We start from the raw sequence: 25,252 nt of genomic DNA, 5'->3' as shown, positions 1-25,252 counted from the left end.
AACACAGATATGTTGCACCTCACTGAAGCTCCTCAGTCTATCAACATGTGACACCTTCTAACCCATTTCTCTTGGTTCCCTCATGTTCGCTGAATCAACCTCAATGGTACAGTCTAATTTCTCTCTGCTTGTGAAGAAACAACTGTTAGATGAGCTGAAAATGAGTAATCATTGGCCTATATTTGTGGGGAGGGTGGAGTTATTGTAAAACTAATCATCACCACAGCTCATCATGGTGTAAGATCCACCTGATAGATTTGCCACTAACAGATTGCTCATCTATCAGTTCAACTGTAAGAAGAAATTGGAATAACAACTCTACTGGAAAACTTAACAGAATAATAGATTATTTTAACTACTAAACAGTGAATGTTCCAATATAGTAACATCTCATAAACACACCTTTGGCAAAGGCAAATTCAGTAAAATAGATTGTTTCACAGGCAATCTCTAGTCCAGGAGGGAAAAAACATCAAGAGAAAACTCTGAGAGAGAGGGTAGCATGGAGAGATGTACTGCAGCTTCCAAAACCAGCTTCAAGACCCCAGCGACTGCTACTAAAATATAAAACTAAAAAATCCTGGCTCTGGCGGAGCTTGACCCAACCTATTTTTCCAACTTTTAAAAAAAAATCTCAAGGCTTGACAAGTTGTTTATCAGATTCAAATGGCCAGCTTGGCACCTCAGTCTTAAAACCTCTCTTCAAAAAATGGGGACAAAATATACCTCTTAAAGCCAAATCACCCACTTTCACTTCCATTAATATCTATCTCTCTCTCCCTCATTTCAGGAGAAAAACAGCCCACAATATTGCAGAAGGAGTCACTAGGTGATGGTCAGTCCAACATTCAGTTCCTCATCTCTTACAAAGAGAGGATTGTGACTCTGATCACCCCTGGCAGCTGATTGACCAAGTCCAAGCCTGTTGGAGTGGTATCGGAGGCTGCCCTTGACTTATTGTGCCAACAGGAGGATATCTTGCCTGAGGATAGCATTGATAGTTTCCTGGCTTTGTGTCTGCACTAAGTGGCAAAGCAAGCCAACAGTGTTCTGAGCCTGATATCTCTGGCTGAGGGACACAGCGTAAAAAGGCGAGGCAAGGCAGGACTGCCGTAAGCATCCAGGTTGGTTCAAAGTGAGTGAGTTCTATTAGTGCAAGTAAACAGTTCAGAGATGCAGCCTGGTTCAGCCTGTGTGTGGGTACCTGAGGCACAGTGTCCTTGCTATGGCTTTACATTGATAATTGATGTCTTGTCCCTCAGTACTGCATTGAAGTGGATTGGATCAGAGATGTTCCTTGAGGATTGTTAGAACATGTTGGATGCCAATGTCCATGGATGTGGGTTGGGGGTCGTGTGGCATGCTCTGAGATGTTGGTGCCCGACGTTGGACATGGCAATTTTCTGAGGCAAGCAGCAATCCGAACCTGCCAGTAATCCACGCTGACTTCTATGTCAACAATACTCAGCATCTAGTTTGCTCACGGTGGGTGGTAGGATTGGAAGCTGCATATTAATGAAGCAAGAGGTACATTTAATAAGGTCATTAACAAGCAATAATTTCCCTCTTAATTAGTATCTCATGCTCCTTAGCAAACTAGGCAGTAATGTGACAGAGAGGATCCCTGCCCTTCAGATAACCTACAGGATATAATTGCAGTGAGTTCATGGAACCTATAAAAGATTGTCACTGCATTCTGTTCTGCCATATTGCTGCTCAAGCCATGAAGATAAAATCTCCATTTAACCACTACACTATAACATTTCCTGTCAGCTGGTCCTGGAGATGTCCAGTCACAGTACAAGGAAAATGTGTAAATAACAGTACTTCAATTACCTGAAATGTTAAGCTTGTCTTCTTCAAGATTTAATGATTTGAATCAACCACTAGGTAAAGACCAACTCCCTAAAGTCACAGCATGCTATTAATTCCTGAGCCACTTCAAAATCTGTAATAAATTTACTCGAAATTTGGCAACCCACAGATTAAAAACAGAGTAATACACTATTTTTTGCAACCAATTAGCGGCAGTAAAATCAGATCGACATTCATTTGAAAGTGAGAAATAAAGGCCTCTCTATATACAAGAAGGCAGAGCAAGAATGGAGAGGCTGAAAGTGGATGAGGAACTCTGCAATACCAGAGAAGCAGAGGTCCTGCTGTTGTATTTTGTTTGTAGAACATCATTATCATCTTGTAAACTCCCACCAGGTCTTGCGGTAAAGTAACACCTCTGTTTCCGAGGCAGAACCTCTGGATCAAAGTCCCACTCCAGGACTTGATAGCCAAGAAAGATGCTGTCATAACTTGGCCAAGGGCAGGTGATACTGGAGGGAGTTATTCTCAGCTCATGTGATAGAAAGTGGTTGGAGTCTCCAGCTGCAGGCTATAATATCCATGTAAGAATGTATGTTGCCATAGCAACATGGATTTTGCGGGGTCGGGGGGAGGTGGTGTTGGTGGCAGCAGGTAGTTGACTCGGTTGGATGGCTGGTGTTGATAATATTGTTACCACGAACATAAGGTTTGACCCCTGTTCTGGCTGGGGTGGGTTCAGAACCTGCTTCCTGACCCTACCCATGGTGGAGGTCATGGCATTATGGCACGGGGCTTACAAAAAAGAGAGGAGCTCTCTTTCCCTCCTTTCCAGGTCATTAAAAAAGGGGACAATGACCTTATATGGATCAGCAATTGGGAGAAAGAAGATTAATGCTCTTGCAAGTACACACTTCAACCATTCAACTCATTGGTACATTGGTCCTCTATTGGAGTAGTCAGTGGGATGGAGGGCTCCACAGTGAGAAGCAGTAGATACTGGAGCAGGGACAGTCCAGTAAAGTTGTTGTGCAGTCAGAGATGAGAACTTCAGACACCAAGCAAGAAAACTGCCAGCCTTGCACAAGGTTTTGCATCGACTCACTAGAATTTGCAACACCAAGGCAGGATTTAGACTCTGGTTCCAGCCTTCAGCAGTATCTACCATTCATAATGTGGCCATATCCCTGTGATATTGCATCTGATCCTCATCAATTTTGCAGCAAGTGGGAGATTAAATGGCCAATCACGCACACTTGTCATCCAACTTGCATGAATTTATGCATCAAACGGATTGAGGCTTTTCAAAGAATCATAGTCAGACAGCACAGAAACAGACCTTTTGGTTGAACCAGTCCATTCTGAACATAATCCCAGACTAACTAGTCCCACCTGCCTGTTCCTGGCCCATATCCCTCCAAAACTTTCCTATTCATGTACTTATCCAAATGTCTTTTCAATGTTGAAATTGTAACCACATCCACTACTTTCTCAGGAAGTTCATTCCACACTTGAACCACCCTCTGCATAAGAAATTTGCCTCTCGTGTCTTTTTTAAATCTCTTTCCTCTCACCCTAAAAATGCATCCCCTAGTCTTGAGATCCCCCATACTAGGGAAAAGACAACTATCATTAACCCTATCTATACCTCTTAGTATTTTATATACTTCTATAGGGTCACCTCTCAACCTCCTATGCTCCATTGAAAAAAATCCCAGCCTATCTAGCTTTTCTTTATAACCCGACCTTCCATACCCCATCCTGGTAAATCTCTTCTGAACCCTCTCCAGCTTAATAATATCCTTCCTATAACTGGGAGACCTGAACTGGACACAGTATTGCAGAAGAGGCCTCACCAATATCCTGTACCTCAATAACCTCAACATGACTTCCCAATTCCTATACTCAAAAGACTGAGCAATGAAGGCAGGCATGCCAAACGCATCTTCTGTTGTCTGTACTTCCTCAGATTAGTGTAAGTGATGTAAGTAAGTAAGTCCACATGGGAGTGGACATAGCATAAAGAAGCAATACATGCTGACTACTCTCAGGATGCCAGCACACTTACCTTTCTGCCACAGTCTCGCCCAATGTTACTCTGGTGCCAGAAAATCAGTTGGACCAAACATACAGTGCACGAGTTTCAGCAGTCTCCAGTCAGTCCCTCACAAACACAAACCTCCAGGAGAGAACAGCTATAACCATTTCGGCATCCCAACATAGGGAAGAGCAGCATTCCATCTGCTTTGTTCAGTCCTCATAGGAGTAGTGTAATGAGCCTTCTTTAAAGAAAAGTACTATTGATTGATTGTTAGGGTGAGAAATGATTGTCAGGTAATTTGTTTGGCATTAATCAGCTTTATTACATTTTGACTTTGATCCACAGTTTAATAGCAACTTCTGGATCTGCTTTGTAAGAATATCATTGATCCAGATGCTGTTTAAATTGCTTCGAGGTTCTTTACTGCAGAAAAAAAGGGGTCAAACTGGACTGTTTAAGTTGTCAGATTGGGTGCAATAAAGTTAACGGAGTTGCTGATCCCTCATATTTGATGCTGCAAGTTGTTTATTCTTTGCTGCTGCTCATGGTCCTGATGTCAGTCTCTGTTATTTAAATCAGGTCCAGGAGTTAAATAACCTGTGCCTCACAGAGTTTCCTTTGGCGTGGCTTTCCTCAACCTGGAAATTGATGCCTATTCTGAATGTACACCTCAGTTGAAATCCATGTTGATATATTCTTGTCAAAGCCACTTATTTTATTCATCTTAAGTGTTGTTCTGTCTGCTTCTGCTCAATGGCTGTCTGCTCCATCTGGGAACTGATTATGTAAGCTCTGGCAAGAAGCATTCACAAGCAAAACCATCCTACCCTTGTTCCCTGGAACGTGGAAGACATTCAGATTATTCACATCTCAGTGCAAGAAAGCTTTAAAAACTTAACATCTTAGGCCTGAGACACGTAATGGGTTTCACACTGTAATGCCTCTGTATTTCACTTGTACAATTGTGATATCTGCTACTTTGAGGTTTTTTTTCTAAGCTCTAAATATTCCTTTCCTCAACCTTTGCATCCTTGCAGTTTTAAAAATCAAAGTTCTATACATTGTTTCCCAGTCCAGTTAATCTTACTGAAGATTCATGACCATGGGACTCTAATTTCCTCAGCTGTCTTTTGTAAAGTCATAATTTTAAGATCCAATTTTGGTGTCACTTATTCACAATACCTCACTTCTCCTTCTTGTCACTTTTCAAACTGAGTGGTCCAATATTTTGTCAAGAGGTTATGAAAATAAGTTAAAGGTTTCACTGGCAGACTGTTTACTTACACAGTTGTTCAGCCAAGAAAAAAAATTCTCTACAAAAAGAGTTCTGAGAAGTGCAGAGTAGTCACAAGACTTCTCATGTTATAGAAGAAAAATGGTGATGAAAAGCTTCAAAGAAAACACCAGAGTCAGAACTGTAGCATAGCTTGTTTATTTTTTTTAAACTTTTTTTGCATAGGGAAACATATTCACTTCCAGTAATTGTATGTAGTATGAGCAGCTGCTAACAGTAATGGCTGAATACAATGGTTATAATCAAATGTCAAGCTGAGTTCACACCAGTTTAAAACGAGTGGTGATTTAGTTACGTATATACTGTACATCTGTGTACAAAAGCAGCAGGAAAGATGCTGGTCTTTGTACAAGTGTCCCTTTACATAATTAGCTAAAAATCAAAAGACAAATACAATCAAAATAAATGATTCTTTTTAGTTGTTGGAGTAGAACTGTGATCATGAAAGATTTTATTTTGTCAGAAGTTTGCATCAAGCAACTAAAGAGCCACAAGTTTGTCCTGGTGTGTAGTGTGTGTATGTCTGTGCAGCAAGCAAGCGGTTAACTACTGTGGTAACTACCGTAATATTCTAAAATATAATGAAAAACCCTCAGAAATAACACAGTCTCAATGCGTTCTCAGAGAAATATTCTCTTCCCAGAATATGTGCAATGTAATACATATGGAATTACAACAGTGATGTTCAAAGGACATTTGTCATAGAGCCTGTGCAACAAAGACATAAAAAAAAGACAAACTGTGAAAACCAGGTCTTGCAAAGCAAAATTGAATCCAGCAGTTGACTATCAGGCACTGCATTTATTAAAAATGTTTTTGGTACTTTTCTGCTGGCTTGTTAAAATTGCTAGAAATAACTGCAGAGAATAATGCAACTGCTTATCAGATCATTGCCCTCTATATAACTACGATCAACATCAAAGCTCAGATTTGCAGAAAAAAAGGAAGCTGAATTTATTCCTCCTTTTTTGCCGCTACTGTCATGCTAATCAACAGATTACTCCCTATGGGCTATTTGCAGAAAATGTGCTGCATCAATGGATCTTTTGCCTGTTTTCCTGTTATTTCATACAGTAAAGTTCAGTGCAGATGGATCAAAGCACGCGAAGCATAACCTTGCTTACATGGAGCTGCCTCATTTGGGTTCTGTAGATGGATTAAGGCTTTGAAACATATTTCCTTTGGTTACTGGCTTGCAGTAAAATACAATAGTCATAGAGTCATACATCATGGAAGCAGACCCTTCAGCTCAACCATGCCAACCATGTTCCCAAACTAAACTAGTCCCACCTATCTGCATTTGGCTCATATCCCTCCAAACCTGTCCTACTCGTGTACTTATCCAAATGTCTTTTAAATGTTATAACTGTACCTTAGGTTTATTATAGTGTACCTACTGAATTGTAATAATGTCTAAATAATAAGCTTCAGAATATTGAAGTAATTAATATTTGAGTGTATGCTTCTGTGCAAAAATAATTTTTTGAACATGCATTTCCACTGATCTGATTGTATTGAATGAACAAACAGATCTAGAATACCGGAAATACAATATACAATTTAAAGGAAATGCACTAATTATTTACAATTTGCAAGTAAAATGTAATCAAAACTTTCCAATTTAAAAAAAATCTCCTCTGACAAACTTGTGGTACAGAGTAAACAAATATTACCCAGAAATTCAATAACTGTGAAGATGATATGCTGTTTGTACAAGAGCCTCTTATTGTGCTGAGCAATTCTATCACCAGCATTCTTCAATGTTTAGCAAAATGACTGTCAAAGAAGGTTTGGCTGTGACATTGTCTTCTGTTCATGACATTAGTCTCTCAGAAAAAGTAACCAATTTGACTTGTATGAAATTTTTATCATTGAATTTTGAGGACATTGGTTGCATTGCTGGGCTATTTAGATCAATGGGATCAATGTCAGATCAATGTTTTTTTCTTCCTAGCTGACAGTCTTCCTAATCCTTTTTTTTAAACTGTACATTGTTGTATAGGAGCATAAGTGAATTGCAGTGCTTCTTTTACTGCCTAATTCTCCTGACCTCCTCCTTTGCAGAGCTCGGTGCACCCTAACAACAGCTTTTGGGCTTTGTATTCTGAGCACTGAACTTTTCAACTGGAGAGATCCAGAATTTGGAATTGTATTCCTGATATTATCGTTGGTATGGGTACAGGGTTTGAGTCAATTAAAGACTGGGAAGTTTTTTTTTGTAGAATATAAAAGACTCTAAACAACAGTTAATAATTTTAATATCAAAAAGATGTAGATGGGGGTACAATTCATAAAAGCGGATTTTAGGAGTAAAATTATCTTGTTGAAGGTAATCTGAAAACTTCAGTTAAAATGTACAGGGATGAATACTGGACTCAGCAAAGTCCACATCACACAGAACCCAATTAACACTCACCTACCATGTAAACAAGGCTGAGACCTTCTCAACCTGATCAACAGAGATGGAAATCTGAATTTCCAAAAATGCTTTGTGCACTAACACATCAACAAGAACCTTCACAAACTTTCTTGCAATTCAGAGTTTTGCACAGCCTGACGAAAATGCCTTTACAATGACAGGCAGTCAGGTGTCTCTTTAGCTGTCCTTGAGAACTCATGTGTTTCCTTTTCACTTACTGTCTTTCAAAGAGATTTCCAGAGACCCAGTTACAGATGTTCAGATGAGCTGTGTATGTGAAACAACAATACCAGTATATCTACTGCTTTCTACAAAACGTAATCTGGCTGCTTAACGTGTGTCATTGCGCATTGCTGCAAAGGAGCTGCACAACAGAGAAAAAAAGAAATGGAAATTGTGATGGAATTTGCATATTCCCTTCAGGCTAACTGAAGCAACTGGCACATTTTGCAGGGGGTTAGATAAAACCTTAGAAAAAATATATCTGTGGTGTAGACCTAAGAATGGTGTTGGCTTTACTAATGCTGTGACTAATGGCAATGTCAATGGCAGCTTGTTCCGTTTCAGTCCCTGCCTCGAGTTATTGCAGAAACGGAAAAGGTGAAAGATGTGGAGCAGTGCAAATTTGTCCAGGGTTTGAGGAGGGAAATAAATTTTGTCAGTTCCTGATTGGGTGTCTTGACATCTAGTGCATGCTATCTTACAACACAGGTTTTGCAGGTCTTTACTATGCAGACTGAATAGTGAGTTGAGCTGTTAGGGGGAGTACAACTGCTTTATCCTTGGGAGCATTGCATCAGTGAAATCAAAGCAGTAGTAGTTAGGGGACATCAATCACCTAGATCAGCAATGCTCTTTGCTGCAGCAGATTGTTTTAACACCCATTGTTTCACAAAGCTCAAAATTTATTGGTACCTTTTAGAGTTTTAGTTTTTAGAAACTTGGGGTATCTCTAATGAAAATTTTAGTTAGAAACTTCATTGAACAAATTTTATTTATCACCTTGAACATGACTATATTTTGGACTCTAATTGAAAATTATGTTATTCAGTGATGCTTTACATATCCATCAACCGTTCATCATGGAGATTATAAATTCAGTGATACATTTTATTGAAAATAAAAGTAATGGGCATTAAGCACATTTCATTCCATTTTTAAAAAATGCTTTTCCATCTGACAGGTAAAAAATTGAAGTTTCAAAACTGCCAGGACTTAAAAATGTTAATGTCTGTCATAAATTTTAAAAGTATACTTGGAGAATGGAGGCATCAGGACCCTTTTTTAAAGAGAATGTGGGAAGAGTTTGATGTGTGTTGCATTAAGTGGTGTGTCAATCAACTGTAAAATGGAATGTTAGAGGAAAAAAAACACTGATGAGGTGACCGTAACTATTTAGAATGTTCTATCAAATGCGGAAGGGCTAGATGGTTAATGAAAATTTCTCAATTAAAGGGACAAAGATCACCTCATCGTCTGCACCACATATAACTATGCCTGCAAAACTGCACTAGTGACAGTATTCACCCTACGTTTCCCAACAAAAGTTATCAGCCAACTCATAACCCCTTTAGGAATAATAATAAGTCACATGTTTGACTGTGGCAGCATTCTATCCTGCTTGAGAGTCTGAACGATGGAAGAGAATTCCCTAAAGGAATTCTTAAACAAGGATTTCACGGAGCATGCAGTCAGCCATTGCCAAGGGTTGGAATACATATGTAAACAATGTTTTCTGTCCTGCCTTAAAAATAAACTAGCTACCAGCATTGCATTGTCCTTTGCACAAACAATACTGTACATTGCATACAACAATTTGTTGGGCTCCCTTGCCCTACAAAGAGTACACATAATCTGTTCTACTCCCACCAGTTTAGCACTTGAAAAGTCTACAGACTTTTTTCTTTAAAACAGTCAAAGAGACTACAATGACAACACTCCTTCTCAAAATTCCAAGTGTTTCTTACAAGTTTGACATAATTACTCTTCATAAAATAAAGCATTTCTTCCATTTACAATGGCTCTTTTACACCAGAAGCCTATACTTTTAAAGTATAGGAATATGCAAAACCATAAAAATGAGGACAATTACCGTATTTAAATACAATAAGGGTAACAGGAGAGTTTAACTCAAATCCAGTTCCCATGGAGGAAGAATACTCTACAAATGGTATATAATGCTGAACATTCTTAATAAGCCAGTGTAATGAAACTTTTTTTTTGTACTTTTCTCATTACAAAAGTCTTTGCCTTATAAAATAGGGTAGATTAAGTAAAACATACTTAATAAAACTATACAGCTTACAAATTACACAGTCTGCAAAGAAGGCAGCTAATGTCCAAGACAAGGATGTGACAAGGATCAAACTTGCTGGCATTATTCCCCTATTTCTTGTCCCCCTTGTGCAGCATCCCAGTTAGCATACCAAGTGTCAATCAAACACAAATTATTAAAGCTCGGAGACATTAGTAGGGTCTTGAAGCAGAGCTATATATGTCTTGGTTATCATTTATCATTCCACCTTTGTGTAGATGGCAATTTTGTTGAACAATGCTACCATGCCAAATTGACACCCCACAACTATTGCTTTGTGTTATTCGTTTTTTCAATTCTTTATGTACAACTTTAGTTCATGGTTTTTCATATTCTGACTAGAATAGAAGCTTCTCCTTGAAGTTCAGGCCAGTTGACAGTTTAGGCTGTGAAGCATTTAGGGCCTGGCCGAATAGTGCACATATCTATAGAAATGATGTGACTTATTTCCTTTTCGAACCAGATTCTGGTACAAAGGACAACAGAAGTACTGCTTACCAAGTGCTGTAATCAACTTAACAGTTTTTAAAAAAGTAGCTCAAAGGAATCCTATCTTTAGTCAAAATTAGTGATTAATGCACTGTTGAAATCCAAATCTCCCGAAATAACATGCAAGAAAAACATTTACTTGATTGAAAACAGTTTGACATTTTACAACTTATAGAGGCTTGTACCACACTAGGTCAAGATATTGGGCCCAGTGGATTTACTACATCAATTGCCTGATCAGCTGCCACTGTATTTTGTGAAATGGAGCCTGTCCAGTTTATTTTGATTAAGGAAATTATAATCTAGCATCCAATGCTTTAGCCACCAGAACACACAGGAAAATAAAACAAGGCTAAACTTGTTTTTATAATGTGTTGCCAGTGTGGTGCTTCACAGCTGTACTGTAAATATACATACCCACCCCCCCAACCCCATTTTCAGCCTTCCCTAATCATGCATCAAGCATTATTTATAACAGGAGAAGGACCTATTTTTCTTTCTGTATAGAGAGCAGCACCAACTTTGGTCAATTAAAACAAAATTAATATTTAAAAAAAATAGAAAAGTATGATGTTGTAGTTATCAAGTGTGCTAACTCAAAATGATTAAACAAGCTAAATGCTCTATCACTATAGACAAGACTGGTATTGCATATTTTCCAAAAATTCAAAATAAAAGGAGCTGGAAGACGCAAGTAGGGAGAATCAAAAGTGAAACACTTTCCATTAAAGTATTAGTGACAAATAACGTCCAAAAGCAATGTTCCTACATGACCGCAAGATGAATATATTCTATACGAAAGTCCACAGAATCACTGGAATACTGATAATTAGTGCTGTTACAATGTCCTATGAAGCAAAAATCATAAACCCTTACATTTTTACCAATGGCAATTTTTTTTTAATGACAAGCAACCATACATGCAGCCAAAAGATTGTGCAGTGATACCAACGATTTTTTAAACATTTTTTCTCAAAGGCAAGGCACATAATGTGGTATAAAATTCCGTGCAAATTAGGAAAGGATTTTGTAGGGAAAAGAGTGAAGCCCGCACATAGTTGCCATGCACGTCAGAATTCAGCAATTCAGCTGATCTTTTTTTGCTGGATCACAAAGTTTACTATCAAAGCACCATGCATAACTCAGCACCTTTGATGAAAAAAAATGTCAATATAAATACGTTTAGAGTTTGCCTCACTGTTGCTGTTTACACTCGTGAGGTTTGGATGCCAGCATTTAGCTCAGGGAAAGCTGTACCTAACCAAGAAATATAAGCTTACACGGACAGAAATTTGTTCAGATGCAAGCTACTTTTGTCAAAAACGTTCAGTTGTGAACAGAACTAAATTATGCCAAATATTGCTTTCGATATGTGTCAGTTTAACGAATGATATTCTGTGCACAAGTGCTGTCTTTTTAATTTTATGACAGTGCAGCTGGCTACCCTCTGATTTAAAAAAAACAAGTAACATACTGACTAAGGCATTTGTGTTCACCTGTGAAAGGTGGGTGGGGGAAGGGGTTTGGGTGCACTTTTGTGCCACAGTCGCCTAGCGACAATTTTCCCCTGTTTACAGTCCTGGGGTACAAGGACAAGTTACAAAGAATCACTAAGATACAAAATTGTTTCCTTTCAATTGCACTTGCCTCTTAAATCTTTTCAAAAGATTTTTTTTTTGTCTTTGCTTAAACAGGCAGTTAACCTGTTCCTTTAAAAGCAACCACTTCCTTTATTTCCCCAACCTAAAGTTGATTACTGATTGGACGTTAGCTTCCCAAGAATGAATTTGAAACCAAGTTAGACCTTGCTCAATTCTGCTTCTGTTCTTTTGTGAAATAAGCTACTGGCAGAAAGGTGTGATTACCTGGGGAGGGGCGGAGGGCTGAATACATTGTGTTTAACTTTACAATTAAAAAAAACACAAAAATATTGATCTTGAAACAATTTTCTACCCTGCTCCCAAAATGTATTCCACTAAGCTAAAGATACTCTGAGTTTGCAGCTATTTGTATGTTTAATTTTGAAAATAAATGCAACCTGTAGCCAGGAGGGAAAGGTAAAGTATGTATGCTAGCGTGAGGCCTTGCACTTGCATTGTGTATGAAGAACTTCCCCACACTCAATCTGCAGCCACCCTTTGCCTCCCAATACTATCAACAAAAGCTAGGTATGTATTTTATGGTGTATGGCATGCATTAGTGAAGAAGCGATAATAACTAAACCGATAAAACTACTGCTCTGGTAGATGAGCATCTGCATCTGTGCTATTAGCTACATGCAAAAACTAAGTAGGGTGGGAAAATTGTAATTGAGAAATAGTAGCAACATTACTGAATGGTTTGCTTTATGGATGCTGTGGTTAAATAATTCTGAAAATGTGTTTAAAGTTTTAGGCAAATTAAATCATTCACCGACCAACCTGTGGTGCAGGATGTTTCTAACACTGAATCTATTCATTATCTTCTTTAGTTTATAGGCAACAAAACAGAATTTGCTTCATGATGTTCCCAGTAATTGACAGGTTTGGACTAGGAAATATCGCCCTGGTTAATTTGACCTGCAACGTTGGTACCAAGGAACTGTCTAATTTTAAATATGTCAGTCTGAACAATTGATTGATTTTTTTATCATTGCATTAAACACATTTATTTGTGTAGTAGAAAAATATCCTTTCTTATGTTTAGCTTGCCCAAATGTCTGAAATAGAAACAAGGAAAATAACTTGATGTCAAGCTAATGAATTAGCCGTATTGAAGTGATGGTCTCCAATGTGTAGGCTTCATTAGTGCATGTTTTTGTGATGTTTAGAACTTTGCAATAAAGTTAGTAAACAAAGACTGTTCACAATGATTATAATCAAGAATGATTTAAATAAATGTGAAGAATTGTCTTAAACTGTGATAACTTTTAATCGACCTCAGGTATTCCAATGCACAGATACACTCATTCTGTGCATTTCAGCACTTGAAGGCTAAGTTTGGATGACTTCTAAATGATTATGCACAATACTGCGCATCCATCCTTTGTGTAAATAATGCTATCTTTACTCTTTTAAAAGGAGAAATCAAAAGAAAACCATAATGTAACTTTGAATTATGTTTGATTGATGAATGTTAATTTTCCCACCCTTTCGAAAGCAGATTTAGTAAACTTTGTTCTGAATTTTTTTTTAAGAAGTATAAAGGCTTATTTGCATAAAACAGATGGGGAAACCTCAGGCTAAGCTTCAGCCAATGGAAGAAGTGAATTGCACCCATCTTCGGAACATGTTGGTAGGATGATAGTGTTTCTGACTTTTCATTTTCTTTTAAAGGCGAGTCGATAAATAGTCTTCTCCCTTGTTTCTCTCTGTTTTAAACTTGAAACCAAAGTTGACGCTCGACCATGTTTCTGGAAACATGATTAAATAGCTTCTGTAATACTTGAAAGGGGACTTCAACTATCCCAGATACCAGGACTGTGAAAAAATAAAAACATAAACATTAGGAACATTAATGGCTTAAAATAAGAAAGTAAACCAAAGAGCACACACCAACCTTGAGCATGGAAAAAAATGTCAACATTCAGGCACTCGGTAAATAACCACTATGCCTGTTTAATAACAGGGTGTAAGCAGACTAATAATGGTTACCCCTCTCCAGTCAAAGTATGTTACAAATTGCCAGAATTAGGCCCTGGACCTTATCTCAATAATCATGGCAAACTGTGGGTGCCTGCCATGGCCTGCAGCTCTTCAGATGCCTTGCCAGTAGAGACAGGGAGATAGATCCTTCACAAGTGTGGGGGCAGGGAGGAGAATGGGGGCTGGCAGCAAAAGATCAGCAGGAGTCCACAAGCATGCTCCACATGAAGCCAAGTTTACAAACAGCTCCCTACTGTACAGAATATCTGCATCAGTGCTTTGTATATGATGGGGTCAGAAGCGGTGTGAACAATGGACAAACTGAAGAATTATGCCATCTTACTGGCTGTAACTCCTTGTACAATTCTAGGCCTTCAAGGGAACACCCACCAATACCCAATAATTGAATTAAGAGAAACAGACATACTCCTTGTCCTAAAGACATATATGATCATTGTATCCCTTGTCAGTTTCCGAGAAGGAAAATTAACATGTAAAAATGTTTAACTTGAACCAAGATTACTTGCTAGGTTCAGCATAATATTACAAATTTGCTGTTTGTCTTTACTACTGCATTATTAAAAATTCTTTGTGAACAAATCTGTTTAATGGCTTAACTTATAGTTTAAACCATGACCTTTCAAATAAGAATGAGTGAAATATCTAGCGAGCAATTAAATGCCAAGGTTTCTGTTTACCATTTGATTCCTTGGCACACCACAACTACAACAAAAACCAATCAGTTATCCCAAACAAAAAAACCAAAGAACTGCGGATGCTTGAAATCAGAAAGAAAAACAGAAATTGCTGGAAAAATTCAGCAGATCTGGCAGCATCTGTGAGAAAAAGCGGAGTTATCATTTCGGGTCCAGTTCTGAATAACGGTCACTGGACCTGAAACACTAACTGTTGCTTTTTCTTCACAGATACTGCCACACCTGCTGAGTTTTCCCAGCAATTTCTGTTTTTGTCATTCTCATGTCCTGCCGTGCAAAGACAGTTCTGCTTAATAGATAGCGAGGGCTTGCTGACACCAACAGTCTAAGCACAAGAAAAATGAGGTAAAGATTGAAAAACATCATAAGCATTGCACACTTAGGAAGAAACCGACTAACCATTTGAGACTGATTGACAGGGAGCTCTGAGATCTGAACTCATGTCGCTTTCATTGGAAGTCAACCGCTCATCAACTGGAACAACTATATCGCATTACACCTTGAGAAACTTGCTTCAATCTAATCGTTCAGCAGGAACAGTACTTTTTCTCCTTCACTGTCATATTCATTTTTATATAAACATTAAAATAATTTGTGTAACATAACCCTGGGAATTACTGTCAGTGATGACATTGTGCAGAAGCTTAAAATGAAAAAAATAATTTGCATTTACATTTTCATACCAAACTCCTCTCTCTGTTGTTTTACTGGATGCACTTTTGGGTCAATGCCATAGAAATAGTGAAACGGAATTTGTTACAAGCACATTGCATTCTAAAATCACTAACAAACATTTGCAGTAAATAAAAGCAGAATAGTTAAGATGTGGGAGATCTGGAAAAAAGCAAAATATGCTGGAGAAACTCAGCAGGTCTGGCAGCATCTGTATTGACAGAACAGTTGACGCTTCAGAACAATTTGTACTATATGGTTTCTCAGTGAAATTCATTCTGAAATGACAGCTTCCAACTTACAAATTTCTTGGTGTAATGCTTAGGAGGCCTGTAATAAGTATTGTTTTTATTGAATAAAGAACTGACTGAGAAGACTTTATGCAACTTCTTTTAAAATATGAAATATGCTGGTTCTAGTGACTTTTTGACTGAAGAAGCTGAATATACTGTGAATAGAATAAACAATGTAAACATTGTGTGAGCTCTCTAACAGTTGTATTTTTGCCTGTCCACTTCATCCTTCAACAGCTGCATGTTTGATTTCCAAGGAAATATTTCTCTTTGCATTTATGGATAGCTTTAAATTAATGATCTGAGCTTGTACAGCTCTCTGTATCACTGTTTATCTCCTTTTCACAGTAAACTTAATACATTTCAACACACTTGACAGATGGCACTGCCATCTGTCTGCCAATTGAGCAGCTTTGTTTCACTGCTGTAAGCAGGCAGCTGCACAGTAAGCAGTGCCAATTCTTGGATATTTATTGTAGTGTGTCTAAATTCAGCAGCCCAAGGCCATTGGGAGGGAACACCATGAGCAGAAAGCTGTCAGCTAAGTGGCACACAGCATTCAACTACACAGAAGGTAATTAACATGGGTAAATCTGGAGATTACTGAACACAGATACAATAACCTTTGATCTCTGAGTCTTCTGCACATATTATGGGCCAAGACAGAAAGCCTACAGCTCAAAGTTCATATCCTTGTTAAAATCAGCAATATACAATATATTTTTCCACATGTTCTTTATGTTATAATTCAGATTGCTTCTACAGCTGCAAAGTGCTCTTTCAGACTGGCATTAATTGAAATGCTTACCCTGTTTACCTGAGAAATGCAAGTAGAGTTTATCATGCATTCAATCATGTGACCACAACGTCTGTCATTTGAAGGCCTGAAGAGAGTACAGAGCACTCATGCTGGAATAGTACGGGACTGAAAGATTTGAGATATGTGGAAAGACTGGGGAAACTGGTGCTCTACTGGGAGCAGAGAAGATTAAGGTGAGATTTGATAGTAGTTTTCAAAATCTTGAAAAGTCTAAGTTTTGAGCTAGGAGAAAGTTCTAGTGACAGTTTGGTTACAAGGGGACATGGATTTAAGATAATTGGCAAAAAAAAAAGACAGAGGTGACGTGAGCAAGAAAAAGATTTATGTGATGAATTGTTAAGAGCTGGAATGCACTGCTTGAAATGATAATGGAAGCAGACTCAGTAATAACTTTCAGAAGATTGTTGGATAAAATACTTTGGAGAGGAGATGTTTTCAGAGCTTTGGGAAAGAGCTGCCAGATCATATTAATGGCCTAATCCTGCCCCGACTAGCTTTCAACCAGTTGTGATGGGCCAATCAATGGGTGGTTGACTCTTTAATGATGTGTGAAAAGTACACTGATGGGAGTGGGGGGTGGAAGTAGGTGAGGTGGGGTGGGGTTGGGAGATCTTCAGAAGTTGGCACTGGGCATTGCAGATAAGCATTCTTGTGTACCAACTGAGGGTTCTGATAAGAATCTTAGGACTCCACACTTACCCTGTTATAAGACAGTGTTGCTGACCTTTTTATGTACAAACATAGGCCATGATCTGTGCTCAGACTCTATTGCTGAAGGATTGTTTCTAACATGTTTTCTTGCTTCTGGCCTTGCATTTAGTGCAGATTTTTTTTCATGAAAATCTCACTAAATGGTGACTATCAATAGATCTCCAAGTTGCCAAGGAGGCCAATATAATTACACAATCATGAGTTCGGCTTGCCAACACTGCATATCCTGGACATTTAAAATATGAAAACCACTTTGAAATAAGGCCTGCCTGTCTTTAACTGTAGAAGCCCTGTCTGACTTAGGCTGGGTTAGCAAGTGAATTTGGCTCTGATTAGTTAACTTAATTGGACCAGAAAAATAACATACAGAATGTAAATCAAAGGGAAACACTGTAATCACAATGCAATAATCGTCCTCATTCATGTCACTGCCAGCCACTTATTTCTCCTACAGAATTTCCAAAGATTTTTTTAATAGAATACGCTGTTGTAGAAATGTACTTGATGTGGATCATTGAACGTTATCATTTATTTTGACTAATTCGAACAAACAAATTTGGCAGGCGAAAAATAAATGCATCTCGCACTACTCTGTGTTTGCTTGGTTGACTCAATCAATTCATGAAGAAGCTGCCAAAAGAAACACAAGGTCAATATAGGAATAATCAACCTCTCATTCTTCCTACTACTCAGTTGAACTCAGAAAGTCACTGGAGGAAATTCTGGTCACAAACCATCATCTTATAAATTTGTAAAACAAGTCCTCACACAAACATACTATGACATAAAGCTATTTGTAGGTGGTGAAGCACAGTATTTTATTTTAAATGGTCATCTGGGGTTAGTGGGGGTCAAAAGGAAAACTATTCCCTTGGATTGGTCACAAACGTTGCATCTACACCCAGTCCTGACCTCTTTTAAAGGCTAAACTCTCCAGTTGCCAAACTGGTGCCAAAATGAGAGAAAGCATTTAGAAAGAATTCACTGGGTGGCACATGACACAGTGGTTAGCACTGCTGCCTCAAAGCACTGGGGGCCTGTGTTTGATTCCAACCTTGGATGACTATCTGTGTTCTCCCCTAGTCTGCGTGGGTTTCCTCTGGGTGCTCCAGTTTCCTCCCACAGCCTAAAGATGTACATGCTAGGTGGATTGGCCATGCTAAATTGCCCATAGTGTTCAGAGATGTGTAGGCCAAGTGGATTAGCCATGATAAATGCAGGGTTATGGGGATTAGACTGGTGGGATGCTCTTTGGAGGGTTGGTGCAGACCTCATGGGCCAAATAGCCTCTATCTGCACTGTAGCGACTCTATGATTTTATATAGTGCCTTCCTCCACCCTACGACATCCCAAAGAGCATTGCAGCCAACCAAATAATTGTGAAGTGAGTTACTACTATAGATTACAGACAGCAAGTTCCCATAAACTGCCAGAAAATAAATTTCACAATCAGGGAATGATACAGCACAGAGAAGGCCATTCAACTGAACATGCTGCCTTTTGGCAATGCTATCTGATTAATTCCGCATCCCTGCTATTTTCCTGGAGGCCTGTAGATTACTTTCCTTCAAATAATGATCCCGTTCACATCTGAATGCTCCCTATTGAATTTGCTTCCTTCACTCTTTCAGGCTGTATATCCCGAGCAGTTTATCTCAGATCTCATCCCCCTGCACTCAAAAAAAGTTTCTTCAAATCAACTTTGACCCTTTCACTATCAGGATTTCTTTTTAATCCTGTCAAAACCATTCATGAATTTGAACAGGTCCATGAAATCTCCTCTTAAAGTTCTCTGTTTCAAATGCCAGCATGAAATTATTGGAGGCAAATCATGCCTGACTAACCTGATCGAGTTGTTTGATTTAGTAACAGAAAGGGTTGATTAGCCAATATGGTTGATGCTTTACATTTGGAATTTTAAAAGGTATTTACCAAAATACCACACAATGAAAAAGTTTGCACCATTTAGATTCATAGGATTGAAGAGTCAGCTGAGATTCAACATCAGCTGAGGGGCAGAGAGAAGTGATGAATTGTGGCTTTTCAGACTACTTAGAGGGATACAGTGAGTTTCCTACTGATCAGTACCAGGACAGCAGTGATTATAACAAAGTCAACCAGGTGGACCTTATAGAATACAATTTCCTTGATTGAAGCTGTTAATCTGGTCCGATCAGGTAGCCCTGGCTAACAGATATAAACAGGAGTGTCAGGCATCCTGTTTACTCTGCGAATTGGCTATGAGGAAGCTGAACCAGTGTCAAGGACTCTCCACGTGTAAATAAAGGGTGACTTAGTGACAGGTTACCTGCTACTGTGGAGTTATTTTAAGGACCACTGCTCCTCTTTAAATATGTGACTGATAATTGCATATACAGAACATAATTTCAAAAGGATTCAAATGATATAAAATATTCAGATGTAATAGACAATGAGAAGGATAATAAACTTCAGGAGACTAAATGCAAAAAAGCAGATGACAGATAATACATAAAAGAATAAAATGTTACATTTTAGAATGAAGTATGAGGACAGACGACATGAAATAAATTGTACAATTTTCAAGGGTGTGCAGAAACAGAAAGGCTTGGGATTTTATATAGATAAATCTTTGAAAGTGGGTTGACAAGTTGAGAAGCCTACTACAAAAAAAGACAGTGGATCCTTGGCTTTATTCATACAGGAATAGAATACAAAATGAAGGAAATTATGCTAAACCAGTACAATTCAATAGGTAGGCATCAAATGGCATATTACATTAAAATGTCTCCACTTGCCTCAAATACCATTGCGCTCTGTTCAGGAACTTGACATCCGTCCTAAAATGTGATATTCAAAATTGAAAATACTTCATGTGAGGTTGAAGCATTGTTCATAAAAGTTCAGTGTAACCTCCTGGCTTTTGTACTCTACTCCTCTAGCAATAAAATCAAGGATCCCATTTGTTTTTTATAAACAGGTTCTTAAATCTTCTCTGAGATAGTAGGAACTGCCGATGCTGGAGAATCTGAGATAACAAGGTGTAGAGCTGGATGAACACAGCAGGCCAAGCAGCAACAGAGGAGCCACCAGACAGAGTTCCTTGCAGGAGATGCAGCACTTTCCCCGAAGATTTCTCTCATACATGTTTTACTTAACCCACCTCCCACTCAAATTAAATTTAGAGCAGCTCTATTATGGATTTTTATAGATTATGGTCAGCCACAAGCCTGTAGCTTCTCCTCCTGACTTTTCTGAAGAAGGGTCTCGACCCGAAACGTCAGCCTCCCTGCTCCTCTGATGCTGCTTGGCTTGCTGTGTTCATCCAGCTCTACACCTTGTTATCTTAAATCTTCTCTGCCTGGTTGCACAATCAAAATGACAAGTCTCTTGTCATTCTTCTTTTCTGAGTTTTGATATTCAATTTTGTTCAGTTTATAATCATACTGGATTGAGCATAACAAATTGCCAACGCTTTGGCTCTTCTTCTAGTGCTTTGGGGGTAAATAAAACATTCAGAGTTGCAATTGAGAGAGATCAGGAAAACTGACATCAGATTTGAGGGAAAATGAGTGTGATTACTTACTAAAGGTGAGATCAGGACTGGTAGGGTCAAGTAAGGATGGGAAGAGGAAGAGGAGATAAATTTGAAGAAGATGGCGTCAAAGGTGAAAGGGAAGCAGGATTCAAGTCTGAATTAATGAAGTTAATGGTGAGTGGAATTGACTGGAAGGAATGCATAAAATACTAAACTAATAAAACAAGTGGTGTGTATAATATACATCAGCTCATCTTCTGCATCATTATCTGATGACAATATCAATAAATTGTTCCATACTTCCTAGAAATGTCTCTAAGGGCAATTTTAACTTGCCTTTGTGGAAACCAGTCAGGTGGGGATTTAGGATGAACCACAAGCACTTATCCACCTGTAACCCATTGTTTTGAATTCCATTTAGCTGGTGCCAAGGCTGGTGGCAAAATCAACAGAGTGCTTCTACCCTTACATACTTCAAGACCAGTTCACGCCATTGCCACCTGGCTGCAGGTTACACTGAAGCCTGAGTTGATAAGGTATCAGGAAATGACAGGAGGAGGAGAAGATAATGTTGGAAAAGGTTTAAGATGTTCTTAGTATTTCTCAAAAATGATTGTGTTCGGCAGCATTACCAGACTCATTAATGACTGAATGAAGAAACTAGAAAACTTGAAATGTTAAAGCTTTGGCAATGAAAGGGTATATAATGGAGCATTCCACCAGACAGAGTTCCTTGCAGGAGATGCAGTACTTTCCCAGAAGATTTCTCTCACATATATGTTTTACTTAACCCACCTCCCACTCAAATTAAATTTAGAGCAGCTCTATTATGGATTTTTATAGATCAATTATGGTCAGCCACAAGCCTGTAGCTTCTCCTCCTGACTTTTAATTTTCTAGTTTTTGCTACATTATACTCCTCCTGAGAAGAACAAGCACGTCTTGAAGCTCTGGTGAAATAAACCTGTTTCTATTCAGAAACATAGTCATCATGATCAGAACCAGAGCTGGTGAATCTGAGAGTTCTTGCATATTTCCTGTACTTGAGACAACAGACATAAAAATGGAAAAGAAAATTTTAAATTCAGGTTAAACCATAGTTTGATTGTAGAAAGGTTTTGGATGGGAGCTGTGTTAGCTGTAAATTATACTGCTTCATCACAGAGGAAGTGGAACATGAGGAATGGAATGCTAGATTAAGGACTAAAAATGTGGCAAGATAGTTCTTGGCTCAAGTTAAATATTAACCTCTGCTTCCCACCCCACTGAATGAGGAGGATTGAGCAACCTAGAAATGTTGAGGCAACAGTTGATTGCCAAGAAAGTTATGTGGCCTGAAACAACACGTGGCTCTGAAAGGAAATTTTAAAAGCTAACAAATATTTGGGAACAGGAGAACGCCTCAGGTGTCAGAGTTAAGTTTATCACAAGTCAAAAGTTTTCATAAGAAAAGGAACTATGTGCTTAGAGACAAAAACAGCAGAAACAAAATGAAAGAACAGGATACAAAAGATGTTTGTCTTTAGATGATGATAAGCCTGAAGAAAAGTTACAGCATAAATGTTTGCCAGAAAGTGGAAACTCCAGTTAGAAAGTAGATGAAAAATAAGTGATCTCCTCTTACACTTTCCAAGAATGTTATTTAATAAATGCATTTTTGTAAAAGAAAGTGTATCAGTGCTTTATGCTACCTGGGGGAGGGATTCCACAACTATTGCGCTGAATGTTTAGTTTTTTGACTAAGAACTAATGAAATGTATCCAGGACTCTTTAAGAATATCAGAATTCCTTTGTGGCATGTCTGTGTGTGATATCAGGGAGATTAGACTGTTGCAAAATACATCAAAGAAACAAACATAATCCCCTTCTATCAAAGAGAGAGTCCAACCCTGTCAACAACACCTAATGATATCAGAATGCATTAGCGAAGTTTTGCTGAATTAAATGTTGTTTAAAGTCTTGTGTTTAGTAGTACCTATAAAGTACACAAGGTGGCAGTGTTTTACATTAATAAAATAAGTATCCATGAACATAATTAAAGAGTGTTAATGCAATACATTAAGCTGACATTTCAGACATTGGACCAATCAGAGCAATTTGGAAAGCAAGCATTTTCTCCTAATACAGTGTGCTGTCGAAATGATGTAATATTTTATAGAAGAATAAAGTTAGCTGTCTACATCATTGCCTCAGAAGCTTTTATACAATTATGTTCCAGTAAGGCAAAGTATTTTGATTCTGTAAATGCTGCATTTCACCTTTGATTGAGACTATTCTCCTGAGAAATGCTGAGCATCACAAAAAAGGACTGTTATTCTTCAACTGACAGTGCTGATAATCTCAATGACAGAAATTCATCACAGCTTCTTCAAATAAGGCCACTTAGGGTTTTTTTTTGAACCTACGATGGATTATTAGATTGTTCCTGGCTGTTAACTTTGGCAGGGAATCTCAAGCCAACTAATACAGTATTTTAGGTATACGTTATTCCTTTAGTAAAATAGGATCATTGCAAAGAATGACTGTTTGTCAGCTTTTAATGCTTTAGATCAATGTTGGAAGATTAAGAACGAGAAGGAAACATATGTCAGGGGCTACACTCTGAAATGTTGAGGCCACAGTTGAAAAGCTTGTGTTTTCAAATAAACCTGTTGGACTATAACCTGGTGTCATGTGATTTCTGGCCTTGTCCACCCCAGTCCAACACCGGCACCTCCACATTATATCAAGTGTAGACAGCAGAGATCGAGTGAATCCCTTGAAAAGTATAAAGGCAGTAGGAGTATACCTAAGAGGGAGATCAGGAGGGCAAAAAGGGGACATGAGATAGCTTTGGCAAATAGGGTTAAAGAGAATCCAAATGGATTAAGGACAAAATGCTAACTAGGGAGAGAATAGGGCCTTAAAGATCAGCAAGGTTGGCTATGTGTGGAACTGCAGGATATGGGGGAGATACTAAACCAGTATTTTGCATCAGTGTTTACTGTGCAGAAGGATATGGAAGATATAGAAATAAATAGCGACATCTTGAAAATGTCCATATTACAGAGGAGGAGGTGCTGGATTTAAAACGCATAAAGGTGAATAAATCCCCAGGACCTGATCCGGTGTACCCTACAATTCTATGGGAAGCTAGGGAAGTGATTGCTGGGCCCCTTGCTGAGATATTTGTATCATCGATAGCCACAGATGAGGTGCTGGAAGTCTGGAGGTTGGCTAATGTGATCCCACTATTTAAGAAAGGTGGTAAGGAAAAGCCAGGGAACTGTAGACTGGTGAGCTTGACATTGGTAGTGGGCAAGTTGCTGGAGGGAATCCTGAGGGACAGGATTTACATGTATTTGGAAAGACAAAGACTGATTAGGGATAGTCAACATGGCTTTGTGCGTGGGAAGTCATGTCTCACTAACTTAATTGAGTTTTTTGAAGAAGTAACAAAGAGGATTGATGAGGGCAAAGCAGTGGATGTGATCTAAATGGACTTCAGTAAGGTGTTCAATGAGGTTCCTCATGGTAGATGGGTTAGCAAGGTTAGATCATCTGGAACACAGGGAGAACTAGCCATTTGGACACAGAACTGGCTCAAAGGTAGAAGACAGAGGGTGGTGGTGGAGGGTTGCTTTTCAGAGTGGAGACCTGTGACCAGTGGTGTGCCACAAGGATCAGTGCTGGGTCCACTGCTTTTCGTCATTTATAGAAATGATTTGGATGTGAACATAGGAGGTATGGTTAGTAAGTTTGCAGATGACACCAAAATTGGAGGTATAATGGACAACGAAGGAGGTTACTTCAGAGTACAACAGGATCTTGATCAGATGGGCCGAGGAGTGGCAGATGGAGTTTCATTTCGATAAATGTGAGGTGCTATATTTTGGAAAGGCAAATCAGGGCATGACTTATACACTTAACGGTAAAGTCGTGGGGTGTGTTGCTGAACAAAGAGACCTTGGAGTGCAGGTTTGTAATTCCTGGAAAGTGGAGTTGCAGGTAGATAAGATAGTGAGGAAGGTATTTGGTATGCTTGCCTTTATTTGTCATTGAGTATCGGAGTTAGGAGGTCATGTTGCAGCTGTATAGCACATTGGTTTGGCCACTTTTGGGAATTCTGTGTGCAATTCTGGTCTCCCTGCTATGGGAGGGATGTTGTGAAACTTGAAAGGGTTCAGAAAAGATTTACAAGGATGTTGCCAGGGCTGGGGGGTTTGAGCTATAGGTAGAGGCTGAATAGGCTGGGGCTATTTTCCCTGGAGCGTTGGAGGCTAAGGGGGATCTTATATGTGTTTATAAAATCATGAGGGGCATAGATGGAAGTATAAATGCTAAAGGTTACTGAATTATGAACTAACAAATCCTGCAAAAATAAACATAATGCCTCGAGATTTATCTTGCAATTTTACTACCCATTGTAGCAGGTAGTAACAGACCTAATCTGGGCAGAATATGCACTCAGTTGGGAAGGCAAATTCATTGTAGGATATAGGATACTGAGGGCAGTAGTCTTTAATCTGTTAATGCAATGAAAAATTAA

The 25,252-nt window shown here is 38.7% G+C and overlaps 1 long non-coding RNA gene across 1 annotated transcript in view; it reads right to left on the bottom strand.

Annotated features, from left to right (window-relative positions):
- Positions 1–5,272: 5,272 nt before the first annotated feature.
- LOC109935100 overlaps positions 5,273–25,252 on the bottom strand; it is an 86,440-nt gene continuing 66,460 nt past the window's right edge. The window contains exon 3 of the long non-coding RNA XR_002261223.2: positions 5,273–13,830. This is a non-coding gene — a long non-coding RNA (uncharacterized LOC109935100). The remainder of the gene's footprint in view (positions 13,831–25,252) is intronic.

Source organism: Rhincodon typus, chromosome 29 (assembly GCF_021869965.1).
Source record: "Rhincodon typus isolate 14 chromosome 29, sRhiTyp1.1, whole genome shotgun sequence".
NCBI lineage: Eukaryota > Metazoa > Chordata > Chondrichthyes > Orectolobiformes > Rhincodontidae > Rhincodon > Rhincodon typus.
The sequence above is the reverse complement of the archived record's forward strand: the minus strand, read 5'-3'. Positions and strand labels throughout refer to the sequence as shown.